Source organism: Gorilla gorilla, chromosome 22 (genome assembly GCF_029281585.2).
Source record: "Gorilla gorilla gorilla isolate KB3781 chromosome 22, NHGRI_mGorGor1-v2.1_pri, whole genome shotgun sequence".
Classification (NCBI taxonomy): Eukaryota; Metazoa; Chordata; class Mammalia; order Primates; family Hominidae; genus Gorilla; species Gorilla gorilla.
In genome coordinates, this window is record NC_073246.2 from 602,348 (window position 1) to 624,849 (window position 22,502).

Genomic DNA, 22,502 nt, shown 5'->3' on the forward strand with positions numbered 1-22,502 from the left:
CAGAACACTTGGGCAAGTGAATCTCTGTCTGTCTGTCTGTCTGTCTCATTGGTTGCTTGATTTCCATTTTCTTAAGGGGCACATACCTCACACCGCACACACACAAACACACACACACACTCACACACACACACACACACACACACACTCCTTCCTTCTGCGAGTTAGAAAATTAGTAGGGGCCCCTGGGAGCTGCAGATTTCCTAATCATGTCTGCACCTAAGAACAGTAGGGTCTTGTCTGGCTCTTCTTATGAACGGTCCCCCAGCCCGGACTCCCCAAGGTCCATGCGAGCCTCACCCAGCTTCTCCCTCTCCCCTCTCAGAAACTCAGGCTTAAGGGGAAGCTCCTCACCAGGGATCCGGAGCTACCATTCACCATCCCCTAGGGCTTCACCACACTCACCTCTGTCATCACCAGAATCCCACAAGCTCCCATTTCCCTGTCCTCACCGTGATGGGCAATCAATGAAGCCATTGGGCTCTCCCGTGTCCTCCTCTGAGGATTCCTCAGAGTCCCCACGTTCATCAATAATATACCACATGTTCTTACTGCCATCACCCAGCAGCTCACCCCCAGCTCTCGGGGGGTCTCCTGTGTCTCCCAGCTACTCTCCAAACAACCCCAGATTTCAGCTGGAGTCAGCCCCCCACACCCAGGAATCACCAACAAACTCACGAGCCTCACAGTGCTCCACCCCTGTGTCTTTCATCTCTTCACCCCCAGGCCTCAGGGACTCTCCTGTGGCTCCCAGTTACTCTCCAGCCATCCCCAGTTTCCTGCGGGAGTCAGCCCCATGCACCCAGGAGTCCCCCAGACACTCACAGGTCTCGGGAGAATATGAGCGGTCCCCCAGCCCTGACTCCTCAAGATTCATGCCTGCCTCACCCAGCTTCTCCCTCTCCCCTCCCAGAAACTCACACCCAAGGGGCAGCTCCTCACCAGGGATGTGGAAGTACTCTACATCATCCCACAGGGCTTCACCACTCTCACATCCATCATCAGCAGAATTCCACAACTTTAAGTTTCCCTTTCCTAACCAAGCAGGACAGTCACTCATGTCATCGTGTTCTCCCGTGTCCTCCTCGGGAGATTCTTCACAGTCACCTCATTCATCAATAATATACCATATGTTCTTACTGCCATCATCCAGCAGCTCACCCCCAGCCACCCATGACTCTCCTGTCTGTCCCAGCTACTCTCCAACTACGCCCAGATTTCAGCGGGAGTCTGTACCCCACACCCCAGAAACACCTACAAACTCACAGACCTCAGTGAGATCCTCGCCAGTCTCTCTCACGTCTTCACCCCCAGCCCTTACGGATCCTCCAGTCTGTCCCAGCTACTCTCCAACCACGCCCACATTTCAGCGCGGGTCAGTTCCAGGAACCCAGGGATCACCACCAAGCCCGCCACTTTCACTGAGTTACTCCCCAGTCTCTAGCACGTCTTTATCTCCAACCCTCAGGGACTCGCCTGTGTGTCCCAGCTACTCTCCAAACACGCCCACACTTCAGCGGGAGTCCGTTGCAGGCACCCAGAAATCACCACCAAACTCACCAATTTCACTGCGTTACTCCCCAGTCTCTCTCATGTCTTCACCGTCCCTCAGGGACTCTCCCGTCTGTCCCAGCTCCTCTCCAACCACGCCCACATTTCAGCTGGAGTCAGTTCCAGGCACCCCGGAATCACCACCAAACTCACCAGTTTCACTCAGTTACTCCCCAGTCTCTAGCACGTCTTTATCTCCAACCCTCAGGGACTCTCCTGTGTGTCCCAGCTACTCTCCAACCACGCCCACACTTCAGCGGGAGTCAGTTCCTGGCACCCAGGAATCACCACCAAACTCACCAATTTCACTCAATTACTCTCCAGTCTCTCTCATGTCTTCACCAGCCCTCAGGGACTCTCCTGTCTGTCCCAGCTACTCTCCAACCACGCCCACATTTCAGCTGGAGTCCGTTCCAGGCACCCCGCAGTCACCACCAAACTCACCAGTTTCACTGAGTTACTCCCCGGTCTCTCTCATGTCTTCACCCCCAGCCCTCAGGGACTCTCCTGTGTGTCCCAGCTACTCTCCAACCATGCCCAGATTTCAGCGGGAGTCAGTTCCAGGCTCCCAGGTATCACCTACAAACTCAGCAGTTTCACTGAGTTACTCCCCAGTCTCTCTCATGTCTTCACCCCCAGCCCCCTGGGACTCTCCTGTCTGTCCCAGCTACCCTCCCACCACGCCCAGATTTCAGCGGGAGTCAGCCTCCCACACTCCGGAATCACCTACAGACTCACAGACTTCACTGAGGTCCTCCCTGGTCTCTCTCAGGTCTTTGCCCTCAGCCCACAGGGACTCTTGTGTCTCTTTCAGCTACTGTCAAAACTTCTCTAGATTCCAGCTGGAGTCAGTTCCAGGCGCCCACGATACACCACCGAACTCGCGAATTTCACTGACTTACTCCCCAGTCTCCCTCATGTTCTCACCCCCAGCCCTCAGGGACTCTTCTGTCTCTCTCAGCTACTCTCCAGCCATCTCCAGATTTCACCTGCAGTCAGCTTCCCACACCCAGGAATCACCTACAAACTCCGGGACCTTACTGCAACCCTCCCCCATTTCTTTCACCTCTTCACCCCCTGCCTTCAGGGACTCTCCTGTGTCTCCCAGCTTCTCTCCAGCCCTCCCCAGATTTCTGCCACAGTCAGCCCCAGGCACCCAGGACAACCCTAGACACCCACAGGCCTCACGAGCCTATCTCCCTATGACCTGGACTTATACAGGGATGGCTCCCACGCATCCCTCAGTGACCCCAAACCCATCTCCACTTACACTCAGACACTCCCAGGGCCTGACAGCTACTCCCCGTTATTGTCCTTCAGTTCGAAGCCCTGGCCAATCTACTAGCCCACGTGACGCAGTTACCTGGCCATTTCTCCACAGTTCCGGTGAGGGCCCCACACCCAGCCGCAGAAGAGCCCCTCCTGCATTCCGTCCTCACACGCAGGCCTGTCCCTCTACTTGCTACTGTCACACTCTTGCCAGCAGAAGAGGCCCCTGTCATGGCCGATATCACCACCCAGTCTATCCTCACCCCACAGCTGTGCAGCGGGACCCTCCTGCTGGCCCACGTGGCTGCCAGAGCCCATGCTGGCACGACGCTCCAGCATGTCGGCGTCCCTGCGGGCCACACTACCGGTGACATGGCTCGCATGACCCTCCTTCCTGGCAGTGACACTGTTGATGTGAACCCCAGTTTCACATCTGTCATTTGTAAATAGGACCATTTGCCCTTTTCGCTCTCCCTTCCATTCACAGGGCTTTTCATTCTCTCTGTTTCTGCCTCCGTTTCAGATATTTACTCACCTTTTTCTCTCTCACTATGTCTGCCGTGGTCTCCATGAGAGTGCGCCACATAAGATTCCCCCATTAAAAGTCATGAATTGAGTGGCTTTTAGTATACCTGTGGTTGTGCACATTCCCTTTTAATTCACAACCCATTGTAGAACGTCTTATCACCCCCGACCAGAGAAAAACCCTGTAGACATTAGTCACTCCTCATTCTGTCTCAAACCCTCTCCCTGACCCTCAACCCTAGGTAGCAACTACATAGTGCGATCAACCCCATATGAATAGATTTCCATATTGTGGACAATTCCTATAAACGGAATTGCACAATAGGTGAGCTTTTATGACTGACATAACACGTAGCACAATATTTTCAAGATTCATCCACATTGTAGGCTTACCCACAGGGGGAAGCCAGTCTTTTTGGGGTTTTAGCAACACCGGGTGTTTTCTCCTTCCTTCCGTCCTTCTTTCCTTCTTTCCTTCCTTCCTTCCTTCCTTCCTTCCTTCCTTCCTTCCTTCCTTCCTTCCTACCTTCCTTCTTTCCTTCCTTCCTTCATTCCTTCCTCCTATTTCTCTCTTACTCCTTCTGCCCTCTCTCTTTCATATGCCTTAGGTGCATCCCACATTCTGCGTTTTTTTGGGGAAATCCTCCACAGGTGCAGGAAAATTGTGTTATTGAAACTATTTACCGCTATCTCTCTTTCACGGCTCTCCATCAGTTGTGAACATCTATTGATTTATCCCAAGTCACTAGGCGTATTTTAATTAGGTACACCTGTTTTTCTTTATACAGCTGTTTCTGGACTATTTAGGGTCGCATACTCCTAAACCCAGTGTAACTCAGAAACGCATCTAATATTCCAATAAACCCATCATAACGTTGAAAAATCATAAATCAAACCATCGTAAGTCACGGTTTGTCCGTGGATATGGGCGTCATCAATTCCATTGTATTCAATAATGCTGTACGCCATTAACAATGGCAGACTGATTGGGAGTGGAGATGGATAGCATTATAAAAATCAGTTATTAGAGGGATACTTCTTTAACCTGACTGAAGAACTGATCTAATGGCTTTAGTACAGTGCATGATTATGTGAGATGTTTTGAGACAGAGTAGCACATTTGTGAATGAAATTGTATGGCTTTTTTTCACTTAGTAGGAACCATTGTGTGTGGAAACGTGAGAAAATTGCTTTCGGCTGTAGAGTCCGGCATTCATTGTAGATTTAAGCTTCGTTTTCTGTGAGCAAATCTTATTCAATGAAATACTACTCTTTACAATAAAAAACAAAGGCACTGGTGATGTGAGGTCATTATCCTCAGCAAACTAATCCAGGGAAAGAAAACCAAACGCCACATTCTCACTTATAATGGGAGCTGAAAAATGGGATCACATGGACACAGGAAGGGGAACAACACACACTGGGGCCTTTCGGGAGGCAGAGCGTTAAGAAAGACAGCTACTGCACGCTGGGCTTAATACCTAGGTGATGGGTTGACAGGTGCAGCAAACCACCATGGCACACGTTTGTTTACCTCAGTAACAAATCTGCACATCCTGCACATATACCCCAGAACTTAGAAACAAAACGAAACAAAAGAAAACGAAAAAGCAATAGCAAAACGCTAAAGGCAAAATAAAGTTTCAAACTCAGAAAGTGACAGACCAATGTTTGCTTCCCATCATGGTTCTCAACCCAGGTGCCATAAGGTCAGGATAAAGAATTTGATTACATATTGTAAATAAGACGTGCAGCAAATGACCAGAAATATTATTCTCAACATATGTGTGTCTTCTAATTCAATGGTGACGCTATCTACCGGGACATAGCATTAGATTCCAAAGGGCCGAGTCCCGCCAGACAGGCCTCCCACACTAATAACAATGGGAAGCCCTACGTTGTTTTACCTGTGCTTCTCAGCAGCTGGCTAGAAATCAGGTTGCCACCACTCCCGGATTTAGTTGCATTCATTTGCTGGAAGAGCTCACAGCACGCAGGGAAACAGTTACATTTGCCGTTGTATTTTAGCGGATATTGCAAAAATTCAGAAATAAATTTGGGGCCCTGCATGTGGGGAGGGGCGCACTGCCTTCCAGGAAGTGTTATCCAGAAGCTCTCTGTACCCAGTCCTTTTGGGTTTTTATGGAGACCTCATTCCATAGGCATGATGGGTTAAACCATAGGCTATTGGTGATCAACTCCACCTGAGGCTCTCAGCCCTCCCTGCAAATTGGGGTTGAGGCTTTGCCATTCTCATTCTGACTGAAAGAAGTTACACAAACGGAATTTTAAAACAGATAAGCACAACTGGAATCTTAATTAGATGATTGGATTACCTGGAGCCACACCTTGATATTCCTAACCCGAGCACCCTCATCCAACGAATGCTCCACCCAACTGGCTCCCAAGTCTCTACGTGGTTCCAGAGCAAAAGAATGTTTCTACAACGCATATCCCCACCTTTTCTTCCAAGTCTTTTCGCTTACACGGAAAGACTTCTTAAACTGCCATGCATCAGGGTCAGGGGGAGGTCTTGTTACAACGCAGATCTGTGGATCTCTGGGGTTTGATTGTTGCAAGGATGCTGCTGGTGTCAAAACCACAACGCGGGAACCACAGAACCACTAGTTGGTTTTCCGTGTTTCAGTGCATACAATTCCTAAGTTATCTGGCCAAGAAAACTTGTAAGTTCTTAGATTGTCCCAAAGGTGGCGCATGAAATCAAAGCAGGAGAACAGTTTCCTACGAGCTGTAGCCTGGGAAAGTTGGGGGTGACTGATGGAAAGGAGGAGTGAAGCTCCGCCCTTTCCGCTGCTAGGCTGCGCCCGAGGCTATTTAAACCCGCCCTGGCTGGCCTGTACTCAGATCCTCGCGGAGCGGATCAGCGGCCGGAGCGTTTGGCGGACTCTGCGTGGACTTGGAGCTCACAGCGTCTTGCGACTTGGAAGCGGATTCAGAGGACAGGACAGAACACTTGGGCAAGTGAATCTCTGTCTGTCTGTCTGTCTGTCTGTCTCATTGGTTGCTTGATTTCCATTTTCTTAAGGGGCACATACCTCACACCGCACACACACAAACACACACACACACTCACACACACACACACACACACACACACACACACACACACACACACACTCCTTCCTTCTGCGAGTTAGAAAATTAGTAGGGGCCCCTGGGAGCTGCAGATTTCCTAATCATATCTGCACCTAAGAACAGTAGGGTCTTGTCTGGCTCTTCTTATGAACGGTCCCCCAGCCCGGACTCCCCAAGGTCCATGCGAGCCTCACCCAGCTTCTCCCTCTCCCCTCTCAGAAACTCAGGCTTAAGGGGAAGCTCCTCACCAGGGATCCGGAGCTACCATTCACCATCCCCTAGGGCTTCACCACACTCACCTCTGTCATCACCAGAATCCCACAAGCTCCCATTTCCCTGTCCTCACCGTGATGGGCAATCAATGAAGCCATTGGGCTCTCCCGTGTCCTCCTCTGAGGATTCCTCAGAGTCCCCACGTTCATCAATAATATACCACATGTTCTTACTGCCATCACCCAGCAGCTCACCCCCAGCTCTCGGGGGGTCTCCTGTGTCTCCCAGCTACTCTCCAAACAACCCCAGATTTCAGCTGGAGTCAGCCCCCCACACCCAGGAATCACCAACAAACTCACGAGCCTCACAGTGCTCCACCCCTGTGTCTTTCATCTCTTCACCCCCAGGCCTCAGGGACTCTCCTGTGGCTCCCAGTTACTCTCCAGCCATCCCCAGTTTCCTGCGGGAGTCAGCCCCATGCACCCAGGAGTCCCCCAGACACTCACAGGTCTCGGGAGAATATGAGCGGTCCCCCAGCCCTGACTCCTCAAGATTCATGCCTGCCTCACCCAGCTTCTCCCTCTCCCCTCCCAGAAACTCACACCCAAGGGGCAGCTCCTCACCAGGGATGTGGAAGTACTCTACATCATCCCACAGGGCTTCACCACTCTCACATCCATCATCAGCAGAATTCCACAACTTTAAGTTTCCCTTTCCTAACCAAGCAGGACAGTCACTCATGTCATCGTGTTCTCCCGTGTCCTCCTCGGGAGATTCTTCACAGTCACCTCATTCATCAATAATATACCATATGTTCTTACTGCCATCATCCAGCAGCTCACCCCCAGCCACCCATGACTCTCCTGTCTGTCCCAGCTACTCTCCAACTACGCCCAGATTTCAGCGGGAGTCTGTACCCCACACCCCAGAAACACCTACAAACTCACAGACCTCAGTGAGATCCTCGCCAGTCTCTCTCACGTCTTCACCCCCAGCCCTTACGGATCCTCCAGTCTGTCCCAGCTACTCTCCAACCACGCCCACATTTCAGCGCGGGTCAGTTCCAGGAACCCAGGGATCACCACCAAGCCCGCCACTTTCACTGAGTTACTCCCCAGTCTCTAGCACGTCTTTATCTCCAACCCTCAGGGACTCGCCTGTGTGTCCCAGCTACTCTCCAAACACGCCCACACTTCAGCGGGAGTCCGTTGCAGGCACCCAGAAATCACCACCAAACTCACCAATTTCACTGCGTTACTCCCCAGTCTCTCTCATGTCTTCACCGTCCCTCAGGGACTCTCCCGTCTGTCCCAGCTCCTCTCCAACCACGCCCACATTTCAGCTGGAGTCAGTTCCAGGCACCCCGGAATCACCACCAAACTCACCAGTTTCACTCAGTTACTCCCCAGTCTCTAGCACGTCTTTATCTCCAACCCTCAGGGACTCTCCTGTGTGTCCCAGCTACTCTCCAACCACGCCCACACTTCAGCGGGAGTCAGTTCCTGGCACCCAGGAATCACCACCAAACTCACCAATTTCACTCAATTACTCTCCAGTCTCTCTCATGTCTTCACCAGCCCTCAGGGACTCTCCTGTCTGTCCCAGCTACTCTCCAACCACGCCCACATTTCAGCTGGAGTCCGTTCCAGGCACCCCGCAGTCACCACCAAACTCACCAGTTTCACTGAGTTACTCCCCGGTCTCTCTCATGTCTTCACCCCCAGCCCTCAGGGACTCTCCTGTGTGTCCCAGCTACTCTCCAACCATGCCCAGATTTCAGCGGGAGTCAGTTCCAGGCTCCCAGGTATCACCTACAAACTCAGCAGTTTCACTGAGTTACTCCCCAGTCTCTCTCATGTCTTCACCCCCAGCCCCCTGGGACTCTCCTGTCTGTCCCAGCTACTCTCCCACCACGCCCAGATTTCAGCGGGAGTCAGCCTCCCACACTCCGGAATCACCTACAGACTCACAGACTTCACTGAGGTCCTCCCTGGTCTCTCTCAGGTCTTTGCCCTCAGCCCACAGGGACTCTTGTGTCTCTTTCAGCTACTGTCAAAACTTCTCTAGATTCCAGCTGGAGTCAGTTCCAGGCGCCCACGATACACCACCGAACTCGCGAATTTCACTGACTTACTCCCCAGTCTCCCTCATGTTCTCACCCCCAGCCCTCAGGGACTCTTCTGTCTCTCTCAGCTACTCTCCAGCCATCTCCAGATTTCACCTGCAGTCAGCTTCCCACACCCAGGAATCACCTACAAACTCCGGGACCTTACTGCAACCCTCCCCCATTTCTTTCACCTCTTCACCCCCTGCCTTCAGGGACTCTCCTGTGTCTCCCAGCTTCTCTCCAGTCCTCCCCAGATTTCTGCCACAGTCAGCCCCAGGCACCCAGGACAACCCTAGACACCCACAGGCCTCACGAGCCTATCTCCCTATGACCTGGACTTATACAGGGATGGCTCCCACGCATCCCTCAGTGACCCCAAACCCATCTCCACTTACACTCAGACACTCCCAGGGCCTGACAGCTACTCCCCGTTATTGTCCTTCAGTTCGAAGCCCTGGCCAATCTACTAGCCCACGTGACGCAGTTACCTGGCCATTTCTCCACAGTTCCGGTGAGGGCCCCACACCCAGCCGCAGAAGAGCCCCTCCTGCATTCCGTCCTCACACGCAGGCCTGTCCCTCTACTTGCTACTGTCACACTCTTGCCAGCAGAAGAGGCCCCTGTCATGGCCTATATCACCACCCAGTCTATCCTCACCCCACAGCTGTGCAGCGGGACCCTCCTGCTGGCCCACGTGGCTGCCAGAGCCCATGCTGGCACGACGCTCCAGCATGTCGGCGTCCCTGCGGGCCACACTACCGGTGACATGGCTCGCATGACCCTCCTTCCTGGCAGTGACACTGTTGATGTGAACCCCAGTTTCACATCTGTCATTTGTAAATAGGACCATTTGCCCTTTTCGCTCTCCCTTCCATTCACAGGGCTTTTCATTCTCTCTGTTTCTGCCTCCGTTTCAGATATTTACTCACCTTTTTCTCTCTCACTATGTCTGCCGTGGTCTCCATGAGAGTGCGCCACATAAGATTCCCCCATTAAAAGTCATGAATTGAGTGGCTTTTAGTATACCTGTGGTTGTGCACATTCCCTTTTAATTCGCAACCCATTGTAGAACGTCTTATCACCCCCGACCAGAGAAAAACCCTGTAGACATTAGTCACTCCTCATTCTGTCTCAAACCCTCTCCCTGACCCTCAACCCTAGGTAGCAACTACATAGTGCGATCAACCCCATATGAATAGATTTCCATATTGTGGACAATTCCTATAAACGGAATTGCACAATAGGTGAGCTTTTATGACTGACATAACACGTAGCACAATATTTTCAAGATTCATCCACATTGTAGGCTTACCCACAGGGGGAAGCCAGTCTTTTTGGGGTTTTAGCAACACCGGGTGTTTTCTCCTTCCTTCCGTCCTTCTTTCCTTCTTTCCTTCCTTCCTTCCTTCCTTCCTTCCTTCCTTCCTTCCTTCCTTCCTTCCTACCTTCCTTCTTTCCTTCCTTCCTTCATTCCTTCCTCCTATTTCTCTCTTACTCCTTCTGCCCTCTCTCTTTCATATGCCTTAGGTGCATCCCACATTCTGCGTTTTTTTGGGGAAATCCTCCACAGGTGCAGGAAAATTGTGTTATTGAAACTATTTACCGCTATCTCTCTTTCACGGCTCTCCATCAGTTGTGAACATCTATTGATTTATCCCACGTCACTAGGCGTATTTTAATTAGGTACACCTGTTTTTCTTTATACAGCTGTTTCTGGACTATTTAGGGTCGCATACTCCTAAACCCAGTGTAACTCAGAAACGCATCTAATATTCCAATAAACCCATCATAACGTTGAAAAATCATAAATCAAACCATCGTAAGTCACGGTTTGTCCGTTTATATGGGCGTCATCAATTCCATTGTATTCAATAATGCTGTACGCCATTAACAATGGCAGACTGATTGGGAGTGGAGATGGATAGCATTATAAAAATCAGTTATTAGAGGGATACTTCTTTAACCTGACTGAAGAACTGATCTAATGGCTTTAGTACAGTGCATGATTATGTGAGATGTTTTGAGACAGAGTAGCACATTTGTGAATGAAATTGTATGGCTTTTTTTCACTTAGTAGGAACCATTGTGTGTGGAAACGTGAGAAAATTGCTTTCGGCTGTAGAGTCCGGCATTCATTGTAGATTTAAGCTTCGTTTTCTGTGAGCAAATCTTATTCAATGAAATACTACTCTTTACAATAAAAAACAAAGGCACTGGTGATGTGAGGTCATTATCCTCAGCAAACTAATCCAGGGAAAGAAAACCAAACGCCACATTCTCACTTATAATGGGAGCTGAAAAATGGGATCACATGGACACAGGAAGGGGAACAACACACACTGGGGCCTTTCGGGAGGCAGAGCGTTAAGAAAGACAGCTACTGCACGCTGGGCTTAATACCTAGGTGATGGGTTGACAGGTGCAGCAAACCACCATGGCACACGTTTGTTTACCTCAGTAACAAATCTGCACATCCTGCACATATACCCCAGAACTTAGAAACAAAACGAAACAAAAGAAAACGAAAAAGCAATAGCAAAACGCTAAAGGCAAAATAAAGTTTCAAACTCAGAAAGTGACAGACCAATGTTTGCTTCCCATCATGGTTCTCAACCCAGGTGCCATAAGGTCAGGATAAAGAATTTGATTACATATTGTAAATAAGACGTGCAGCAAATGACCAGAAATATTATTCTCAACATATGTGTGTCTTCTAATTCAATGGTGACGCTATCTACCGGGACATAGCATTAGATTCCAAAGGGCCGAGTCCCGCCAGACAGGCCTCCCACACTAATAACAATGGGAAGCCCTACGTTGTTTTACCTGTGCTTCTCAGCAGCTGGCTAGAAATCAGGTTGCCACCACTCCCGGATTTAGTTGCATTCATTTGCTGGAAGAGCTCACAGCACGCAGGGAAACAGTTACATTTGCCGTTGTATTTTAGCGGATATTGCAAAAATTCAGAAATAAATTTGGGGCCCTGCATGTGGGGAGGGGCGCACTGCCTTCCAGGAAGTGTTATCCAGAAGCTCTCTGTACCCAGTCCTTTTGGGTTTTTATGGAGACCTCATTCCATAGGCATGATGGGTTAAACCATAGGCTATTGGTGATCAACTCCACCTGAGGCTCTCAGCCCTCCCTGCAAATTGGGGTTGAGGCTTTGCCATTCTCATTCTGACTGAAAGAAGTTACACAAACGGAATTTTAAAACAGATAAGCACAACTGGAATCTTAATTAGATGATTGGATTACCTGGAGCCACACCTTGATATTCCTAACCCGAGCACACTCATCCAACGAATGCTCCACCCAACTGGCTCCCAAGTCTCTACGTGGTTCCAGAGCAAAAGAATGTTTCTACAACGCATATCCCCACCTTTTCTTCCAAGTCTTTTCGCTTACACGGAAAGACTTCTTAAACTGCCATGCATCAGGGTCAGGGGGAGGTCTTGTTACAACGCAGATCTGTGGATCTCTGGGGTTTGATTGTTGCAAGGATGCTGCTGGTGTCAAAACCACAACGCGGGAACCACAGAACCACTAGTTGGTTTTCCGTGTTTCAGTGCATACAATTCCTAAGTTATCTGGCCAAGAAAACTTGTAAGTTCTTAGATTGTCCCAAAGGTGGCGCATGAAATCAAAGCAGGAGAACAGTTTCCTACGAGCTGTAGCCTGGGAAAGTTGGGGGTGACTGATGGAAAGGAGGAGTGAAGCTCCGCCCTTTCCGCTGCTAGGCTGCGCCCGAGGCTATTTAAACCCGCCCTGGCTGGCCTGTACTCAGATCCTCGCGGAGCGGATCAGCGGCCGGAGCGTTTGGCGGACTCTGCGTGGACTTGGAGCTCACAGCGTCTTGCGACTTGGAAGCGGATTCAGAGGACAGGACAGAACACTTGGGCAAGTGAATCTCTGTCTGTCTGTCTGTCTGTCTGTCTCATTGGTTGCTTGATTTCCATTTTCTTAAGGGGCACATACCTCACACCGCACACACACAAACACACACACACACTCACACACACACACACACACACACACACACACACACACACACTCCTTCCTTCTGCGAGTTAGAAAATTAGTAGGGGCCCCTGGGAGCTGCAGATTTCCTAATCATGTCTGCACCTAAGAACAGTAGGGTCTTGTCTGGCTCTTCTTATGAACGGTCCCCCAGCCCGGACTCCCCAAGGTCCATGCGAGCCTCACCCAGCTTCTCCCTCTCCCCTCTCAGAAACTCAGGCTTAAGGGGAAGCTCCTCACCAGGGATCCGGAGCTACCATTCACCATCCCCTAGGGCTTCACCACACTCACCTCTGTCATCACCAGAATCCCACAAGCTCCCATTTCCCTGTCCTCACCGTGATGGGCAATCAATGAAGCCATTGGGCTCTCCCGTGTCCTCCTCTGAGGATTCCTCAGAGTCCCCACGTTCATCAATAATATACCACATGTTCTTACTGCCATCACCCAGCAGCTCACCCCCAGCTCTCGGGGGGTCTCCTGTGTCTCCCAGCTACTCTCCAAACAACCCCAGATTTCAGCTGGAGTCAGCCCCCCACACCCAGGAATCACCAACAAACTCACGAGCCTCACAGTGCTCCACCCCTGTGTCTTTCATCTCTTCACCCCCAGGCCTCAGGGACTCTCCTGTGGCTCCCAGTTACTCTCCAGCCATCCCCAGTTTCCTGCGGGAGTCAGCCCCATGCACCCAGGAGTCCCCCAGACACTCACAGGTCTCGGGAGAATATGAGCGGTCCCCCAGCCCTGACTCCTCAAGATTCATGCCTGCCTCACCCAGCTTCTCCCTCTCCCCTCCCAGAAACTCACACCCAAGGGGCAGCTCCTCACCAGGGATGTGGAAGTACTCTACATCATCCCACAGGGCTTCACCACTCTCACATCCATCATCAGCAGAATTCCACAACTTTAAGTTTCCCTTTCCTAACCAAGCAGGACAGTCACTCATGTCATCGTGTTCTCCCGTGTCCTCCTCGGGAGATTCTTCACAGTCACCTCATTCATCAATAATATACCATATGTTCTTACTGCCATCATCCAGCAGCTCACCCCCAGCCACCCATGACTCTCCTGTCTGTCCCAGCTACTCTCCAACTACGCCCAGATTTCAGCGGGAGTCTGTACCCCACACCCCAGAAACACCTACAAACTCACAGACCTCAGTGAGATCCTCGCCAGTCTCTCTCACGTCTTCACCCCCAGCCCTTACGGATCCTCCAGTCTGTCCCAGCTACTCTCCAACCACGCCCACATTTCAGCGCGGGTCAGTTCCAGGAACCCAGGGATCACCACCAAGCCCGCCACTTTCACTGAGTTACTCCCCAGTCTCTAGCACGTCTTTATCTCCAACCCTCAGGGACTCGCCTGTGTGTCCCAGCTACTCTCCAAACACGCCCACACTTCAGCGGGAGTCCGTTGCAGGCACCCAGAAATCACCACCAAACTCACCAATTTCACTGCGTTACTCCCCAGTCTCTCTCATGTCTTCACCGTCCCTCAGGGACTCTCCCGTCTGTCCCAGCTCCTCTCCAACCACGCCCACATTTCAGCTGGAGTCAGTTCCAGGCACCCCGGAATCACCACCAAACTCACCAGTTTCACTCAGTTACTCCCCAGTCTCTAGCACGTCTTTATCTCCAACCCTCAGGGACTCTCCTGTGTGTCCCAGCTACTCTCCAACCACGCCCACACTTCAGCGGGAGTCAGTTCCTGGCACCCAGGAATCACCACCAAACTCACCAATTTCACTCAATTACTCTCCAGTCTCTCTCATGTCTTCACCAGCCCTCAGGGACTCTCCTGTCTGTCCCAGCTACTCTCCAACCACGCCCACATTTCAGCTGGAGTCCGTTCCAGGCACCCCGCAGTCACCACCAAACTCACCAGTTTCACTGAGTTACTCCCCGGTCTCTCTCATGTCTTCACCCCCAGCCCTCAGGGACTCTCCTGTGTGTCCCAGCTACTCTCCAACCATGCCCAGATTTCAGCGGGAGTCAGTTCCAGGCTCCCAGGTATCACCTACAAACTCAGCAGTTTCACTGAGTTACTCCCCAGTCTCTCTCATGTCTTCACCCCCAGCCCCCTGGGACTCTCCTGTCTGTCCCAGCTACCCTCCCACCACGCCCAGATTTCAGCGGGAGTCAGCCTCCCACACTCCGGAATCACCTACAGACTCACAGACTTCACTGAGGTCCTCCCTGGTCTCTCTCAGGTCTTTGCCCTCAGCCCACAGGGACTCTTGTGTCTCTTTCAGCTACTGTCAAAACTTCTCTAGATTCCAGCTGGAGTCAGTTCCAGGCGCCCACGATACACCACCGAACTCGCGAATTTCACTGACTTACTCCCCAGTCTCCCTCATGTTCTCACCCCCAGCCCTCAGGGACTCTTCTGTCTCTCTCAGCTACTCTCCAGCCATCTCCAGATTTCACCTGCAGTCAGCTTCCCACACCCAGGAATCACCTACAAACTCCGGGACCTTACTGCAACCCTCCCCCATTTCTTTCACCTCTTCACCCCCTGCCTTCAGGGACTCTCCTGTGTCTCCCAGCTTCTCTCCAGCCCTCCCCAGATTTCTGCCACAGTCAGCCCCAGGCACCCAGGACAACCCTAGACACCCACAGGCCTCACGAGCCTATCTCCCTATGACCTGGACTTATACAGGGATGGCTCCCACGCATCCCTCAGTGACCCCAAACCCATCTCCACTTACACTCAGACACTCCCAGGGCCTGACAGCTACTCCCCGTTATTGTCCTTCAGTTCGAAGCCCTGGCCAATCTACTAGCCCACGTGACGCAGTTACCTGGCCATTTCTCCACAGTTCCGGTGAGGGCCCCACACCCAGCCGCAGAAGAGCCCCTCCTGCATTCCGTCCTCACACGCAGGCCTGTCCCTCTACTTGCTACTGTCACACTCTTGCCAGCAGAAGAGGCCCCTGTCATGGCCGATATCACCACCCAGTCTATCCTCACCCCACAGCTGTGCAGCGGGACCCTCCTGCTGGCCCACGTGGCTGCCAGAGCCCATGCTGGCACGACGCTCCAGCATGTCGGCGTCCCTGCGGGCCACACTACCGGTGACATGGCTCGCATGACCCTCCTTCCTGGCAGTGACACTGTTGATGTGAACCCCAGTTTCACATCTGTCATTTGTAAATAGGACCATTTGCCCTTTTCGCTCTCCCTTCCATTCACAGGGCTTTTCATTCTCTCTGTTTCTGCCTCCGTTTCAGATATTTACTCACCTTTTTCTCTCTCACTATGTCTGCCGTGGTCTCCATGAGAGTGCGCCACATAAGATTCCCCCATTAAAAGTCATGAATTGAGTGGCTTTTAGTATACCTGTGGTTGTGCACATTCCCTTTTAATTCGCAACCCATTGTAGAACGTCTTATCACCCCCGACCAGAGAAAAACCCTGTAGACATTAGTCACTCCTCATTCTGTCTCAAACCCTCTCCCTGACCCTCAACCCTAGGTAGCAACTACATAGTGCGATCAACCCCATATGAATAGATTTCCATATTGTGGACAATTCCTATAAACGGAATTGCACAATAGGTGAGCTTTTATGACTGACATAACACGTAGCACAATATTTTCAAGATTCATCCACATTGTAGGCTTACCCACAGGGGGAAGCCAGTCTTTTTGGGGTTTTAGCAACACCGGGTGTTTTCTCCTTCCTTCCGTCCTTCTTTCCTTCTTTCCTTCCTTCCTTCCTTCCTTCCTTCCTTCCTTCCTTCCTACCTTCCTTCTTTCCTTCCTTCCTTCATTCCTTCCTCCTATTTCTCTCTTACTCCTTCTGCCCTCTCTCTTTCATATGCCTTAGGTGCATCCCACATTCTGCGTTTTTTTGGGGAAATCCTCCACAGGTGCAGGAAAATTGTGTTATTGAAACTATTTACCGCTATCTCTCTTTCACGGCTCTCCATCAGTTGTGAACATCTATTGATTTATCCCAAGTCACTAGGCGTATTTTAATTAGGTACACCTGTTTTTCTTTATACAGCTGTTTCTGGACTATTTAGGGTCGCATACTCCTAAACCCAGTGTAACTCAGAAACTCATCTAATATTCCAATAAACCCATCATAACGTTGAAAAATCATAAATCAAACCATCGTAAGTCACGGTTTGTCCGTGGATATGGCGTCATCAATTCCATTGTATTCAATAATGCTGTACGCCATTAACAATGGCAGACTGATTGGGAGTGGAGATGGATAGCATTATAAAAATCAGTTATTAGAGGGATACTTCTTTAACCTGACTGAAGAACTGATCTAATGGCTTTAGTACAGTGCATGATTATGTGAGATGTTTTGAGACAGAGTAGTACATTTGTGAATGAAATTGTATGGCTTTTTTTCACTTAGTAGGAACCATTGTGTGTGGAAACGTGAGAAAATTGCTTTCGGCTGTAGAGTCCGGCATTCATTGTAGATTTAAGCTTCGTTTTCTGTGAGCAAATCTTATTCAATGAAATACTACTCTTTAGAATAAAAAACAAAGGCACTGGTGATGTGAGGTCATTATCCTCAGCAAACTAATCCAGGGAAAGAAAACCAAACGCCACATTCTCACTTATAATGGGAGCTGAAAAATGGGATCACATGGACACAGGAAGGGGAACAACACACACTGGGGCCTTTCGGGAGGCAGAGCGTTAAGAAAAACAGCTACTGCACGCTGGGCTTAATACCTAGGTGATGGGTTGACAGGTGCAGCAAACCACCATGGCACACGTTTGTTTACCTCAGTAACAAATCTGCACATCCTGCACATATACCCCAGAACTTAGAAACAAAACGAAACAAAAGAAAACGAAAAAGCAATAGCAAAACGCTAAAGGCAAAATAAAGTTTCAAACTCAGAAAGTGACAGACCAATGTTTGCTTCCCATCATGGTTCTCAACCCAGGTGCCATAAGGTCAGGATAAAGAATTTGATTACATATTGTAAATAAGACGTGCAGCAAATGACCAGAAATATTATTCTCAACATATGTGTGTCTTCTAATTCAATGGTGACGCTATCTACCGGGACATAGCATTAGATTCCAAAGGGCCGAGTCCCGCCAGACAGGCCTCCCACACTAATAACAATGGGAAGCCCTACGTTGTTTTACCTGTGCTTCTCAGCAGCTGGCTAGAAATCAGGTTGCCACCACTCCCGGATTTAGTTGCATTCATTTGCTGGAAGAGCTCACAGCACGCAGGGAAACAGTTACATTTGCCGTTGTATTTTAGCGGATATTGCAAAAATTCAGAAATAAATTTGGGGCCCTGCATGTGGGGAGGGGCGCACTGCCTTCCAGGAAGTGTTATCCAGAAGCTCTCTGTACCCAGTCCTTTTGGGTTTTTATGGAGACCTCATTCTATAGGCATGATGGGTTAAACCATAGGCTATTGGTGATCAACTCCACCTGAGGCTCTCAGCCCTCCCTGCAAATTGGGGTTGAGGCTTTGCCATTCTCATTCTGACTGAAAGAATTTACACAAACGGAATTTTAAAACAGATAAGCACAACTGGAATCTTAATTAGATGATTGGATTACCTGGAGCCACACCTTGATATTCCTAACCCGAGCACCCTCATCCAACGAATGCTCCACCCAACTGGCTCCCAAGTCTCTACGTGGTTCCAGAGCAAAAGAATGTTTCTACAACGCATATCCCCACCTTTTCTTCCAAGTCTTTTCGCTTACACGGAAAGACTTCTTAAACTGCCATGCATCAGGGTCAGGGGGAGGTCTTGTTACAACGCAGATCTGTGGATCTCTGGGGTTTGATTGTTGCAAGGATGCTGCTGGTGTCAAAACCACAACGCGGGAACCACAGAACCACTAGTTGGTTTTCCGTGTTTCAGTGCATACAATTCCTAAGTTATCTGGCCAAGAAAACTTGTAAGTTCTTAGATTGTCCCAAAGGTGGCGCATGAAATCAAAGCAGGAGAACAGTTTCCTACGAGCTGTAGCCTGGGAAAGTTGGGGGTGACTGATGGAAAGGAGGAGTGAAGCTCCGCCCTTTCCGCTGCTAGGCTGCGCCCGAGGCTATTTAAACCCGCCCTGGCTGGCCTGTACTCAGATCTTCGCGGAGCGGATCAGCGGCCGGAGCGTTTGGCGGACTCTGCGTGGACTTGGAGCTCACAGCGTCTTGCGACTTGGAAGCGGATTCAGAGGACAGGACAGAACACTTGGGCAAGTGAATCTCTGTCTGTCTGTCTGTCTGTCTGTCTCATTGGTTGCTTGATTTCCATTTTCTTAAGGGGCACATACCTCACACCGCACACACACAAACACACACACACACTCACACACACACACACGCACACACACACACACACACACTCCTTCCTTCTGCGAGTTAGAAAATTAGTAGGGGCCCCTGGGAGCTGCAGATTTCCTAATCATGTCTGCACCTAAGAACAGTAGGGTCTTGTCTGGCTCTTCTTATGAACGGTCCCCCAGCCCGGGCTCCCCAAGGTCCATGCGAGCCTCACCCAGCTTCTCCCTCTCCCCTCTCAGAAACTCAGGCTTAAGGGGAAGCTCCTCACCAGGGATCCGGAGCTACCATTCACCATCCCCTAGGGCTTCACCACACTCACCTCTGTCATCACCAGAATCCCACAAGCTCCCATTTCCCTGTCCTCACCGTGATGGGCAATCAATGAAGCCATTGGGCTCTCCCGTGTCCTCCTCTGAGGATTCCTCAGAGTCCCCACGTTCATCAATAATATACCACATGTTCTTACTGCCATCACCCAGCAGCTCACCCCCAGCTCTCGGGGGGTCTCCTGTGTCTCCCAGCTACTCTCCAAACAACCCCAGATTTCAGCTGGAGTCAGCCCCCCACACCCAGGAATCACCAACAAACTCACGAGCCTCACAGTGCTCCACCCCTGTGTCTTTCATCTCTTCACCCCCAGGCCTCAGGGACTCTCCTGTGGCTCCCAGTTACTCTCCAGCCATCCCCAGTTTCCTGCGGGAGTCAGCCCCATGCACCCAGGAGTCCCCCAGACACTCACAGGTCTCGGGAGAATATGAGCGGTCCCCCAGCCCTGACTCCTCAAGATTCATGCCTGCCTCACCCAGCTTCTCCCTCTCCCCTCCCAGAAACTCACACCCAAGGGGCAGCTCCTCACCAGGGATGTGGAAGTACTCTACATCATCCCACAGGGCTTCACCACTCTCACATCCATCATCAGCAGAATTCCACAACTTTAAGTTTCCCTTTCCTAACCAAGCAGGACAGTCACTCATGTCATCGTGTTCTCCCGTGTCCTCCTCGGGAGATTCTTCACAGTCACCTCATTCATCAATAATATACCATATGTTCTTACTGCCATCATCCAGCAGCTCACCCCCAGCCACCCATGACTCTCCTGTCTGTCCCAGCTACTCTCCAACTACGCCCAGATTTCAGCGGGAGTCTGTACCCCACACCCCAGAAACACCTACAAACTCACAGACCTCAGTGAGATCCTCGCCAGTCTCTCTCACGTCTTCACCCCCAGCCCTTACGGATCCTCCAGTCTGTCCCAGCTACTCTCCAACCACGCCCACATTTCAGCGCGGGTCAGTTCCAGGAACCCAGGGATCACCACCAAGCCCGCCACTTTCACTGAGTTACTCCCCAGTCTCTAGCACGTCTTTATCTCCAACCCTCAGGGACTCGCCTGTGTGTCCCAGCTACTCTCCAAACACGCCCACACTTCAGCGGGAGTCCGTTGCAGGCACCCAGAAATCACCACCAAACTCACCAATTTCACTGCGTTACTCCCCAGTCTCTCTCATGTCTTCACCGTCCCTCAGGGACTCTCCCGTCTGTCCCAGCTCCTCTCCAACCACGCCCACATTTCAGCTGGAGTCAGTTCCAGGCACCCCGGAATCACCACCAAGCTCACCAGTTTCACTCAGTTACTCCCCAGTCTCTAGCACGTCTTTATCTCCAACCCTCAGGGACTCTCCTGTGTGTCCCAGCTACTCTCCAACCACGCCCACACTTCAGCGGGAGTCAGTTCCTGGCACCCAGGAATCACCACCAAACTCACCAATTTCACTCAATTACTCTCCAGTCTCTCTCATGTCTTCACCAGCCCTCAGGGACTCTCCTGTCTGTCCCAGCTACTCTCCAACCACGCCCACATTTCAGCTGGAGTCCGTTCCAGGCACCCCGCAGTCACCACCAAACTCACCAGTTTCACTGAGTTACTCCCCGGTCTCTCTCATGTCTTCACCCCCAGCCCTCAGGGACTCTCCTGTGTGTCCCAGCTACTCTCCAACCATGCCCAGATTTCAGCGGGAGTCAGTTCCAGGCTCCCAGGTATCACCTACAAACTCAGCAGTTTCACTGAGTTACTCCCCAGTCTCTCTCATGTCTTCACCCCCAGCCCCCTGGGACTCTCCTGTCTGTCCCAGCTACTCTCCCACCACGCCCAGATTTCAGCGGGAGTCAGCCTCCCACACTCCGGAATCACCTACAGACTCACAGACTTCACTGAGGTCCTCCCTGGTCTCTCTCAGGTCTTTGCCCTCAGCCCACAGGGACTCTTGTGTCTCTTTCAGCTACTGTCAAAACTTCTCTAGATTCCAGCTGGAGTCAGTTCCAGGCGCCCACGATACACCACCGAACTCGCGAATTTCACTGACTTACTCCCCAGTCTCCCTCATGTTCTCACCCCCAGCCCTCAGGGACTCTTCTGTCTCTCTCAGCTACTCTCCAGCCATCTCCAGATTTCACCTGCAGTCAGCTTCCCACACCCAGGAATCACCTACAAACTCCGGGACCTTACTGCAACCCTCCCCCATTTCTTTCACCTCTTCACCCCCTGCCTTCAGGGACTCTCCTGTGTCTCCCAGCTTCTCTCCAGCCCTCCCCAGATTTCTGCCACAGTCAGCCCCAGGCACCCAGGACAACCCTAGACACCCACAGGCCTCACGAGCCTATCTCCCTATGACCTGGACTTATACAGGGATGGCTCCCACGCATCCCTCAGTGACCCCAAACCCATCTCCACTTACACTCAGACACTCCCAGGGCCTGACAGCTACTCCCCGTTATTGTCCTTCAGTTCGAAGCCCTGGCCAATCTACTAGCCCACGTGACGCAGTTACCTGGCCATTTCTCCACAGTTCCGGTGAGGGCCCCACACCCAGCCGCAGAAGAGCCCCTCCTGCATTCCGTCCTCACACGCAGGCCTGTCCCTCTACTTGCTACTGTCACACTCTTGCCAGCAGAAGAGGCCCCTGTCATGGCCGATATCACCACCCAGTCTATCCTCACCCCACAGCTGTGCAGCGGGACCCTCCTGCTGGCCCACGTGGCTGCCAGAGCCCATGCTGGCACGACGCTCCAGCATGTCGGCGTCCCTGCGGGCCACACTACCGGTGACATGGCTCGCATGACCCTCCTTCCTGGCAGTGACACTGTTGATGTGAACCCCAGTTTCACATCTGTCATTTGTAAATAGGACCATTTGCCCTTTTCGCTCTCCCTTCCATTCACAGGGCTTTTCATTCTCTCTGTTTCTGCCTCCGTTTCAGATATTTACTCACCTTTTTCTCTCTCACTATGTCTGCCGTGGTCTCCATGAGAGTGCGCCACATAAGATTCCCCCATTAAAAGTCATGAATTGAGTGGCTTTTAGTATACCTGTGGTTGTGCACATTCCCTTTTAATTCGCAACCCATTGTAGAACGTCTTATCACCCCCGACCAGAGAAAAAC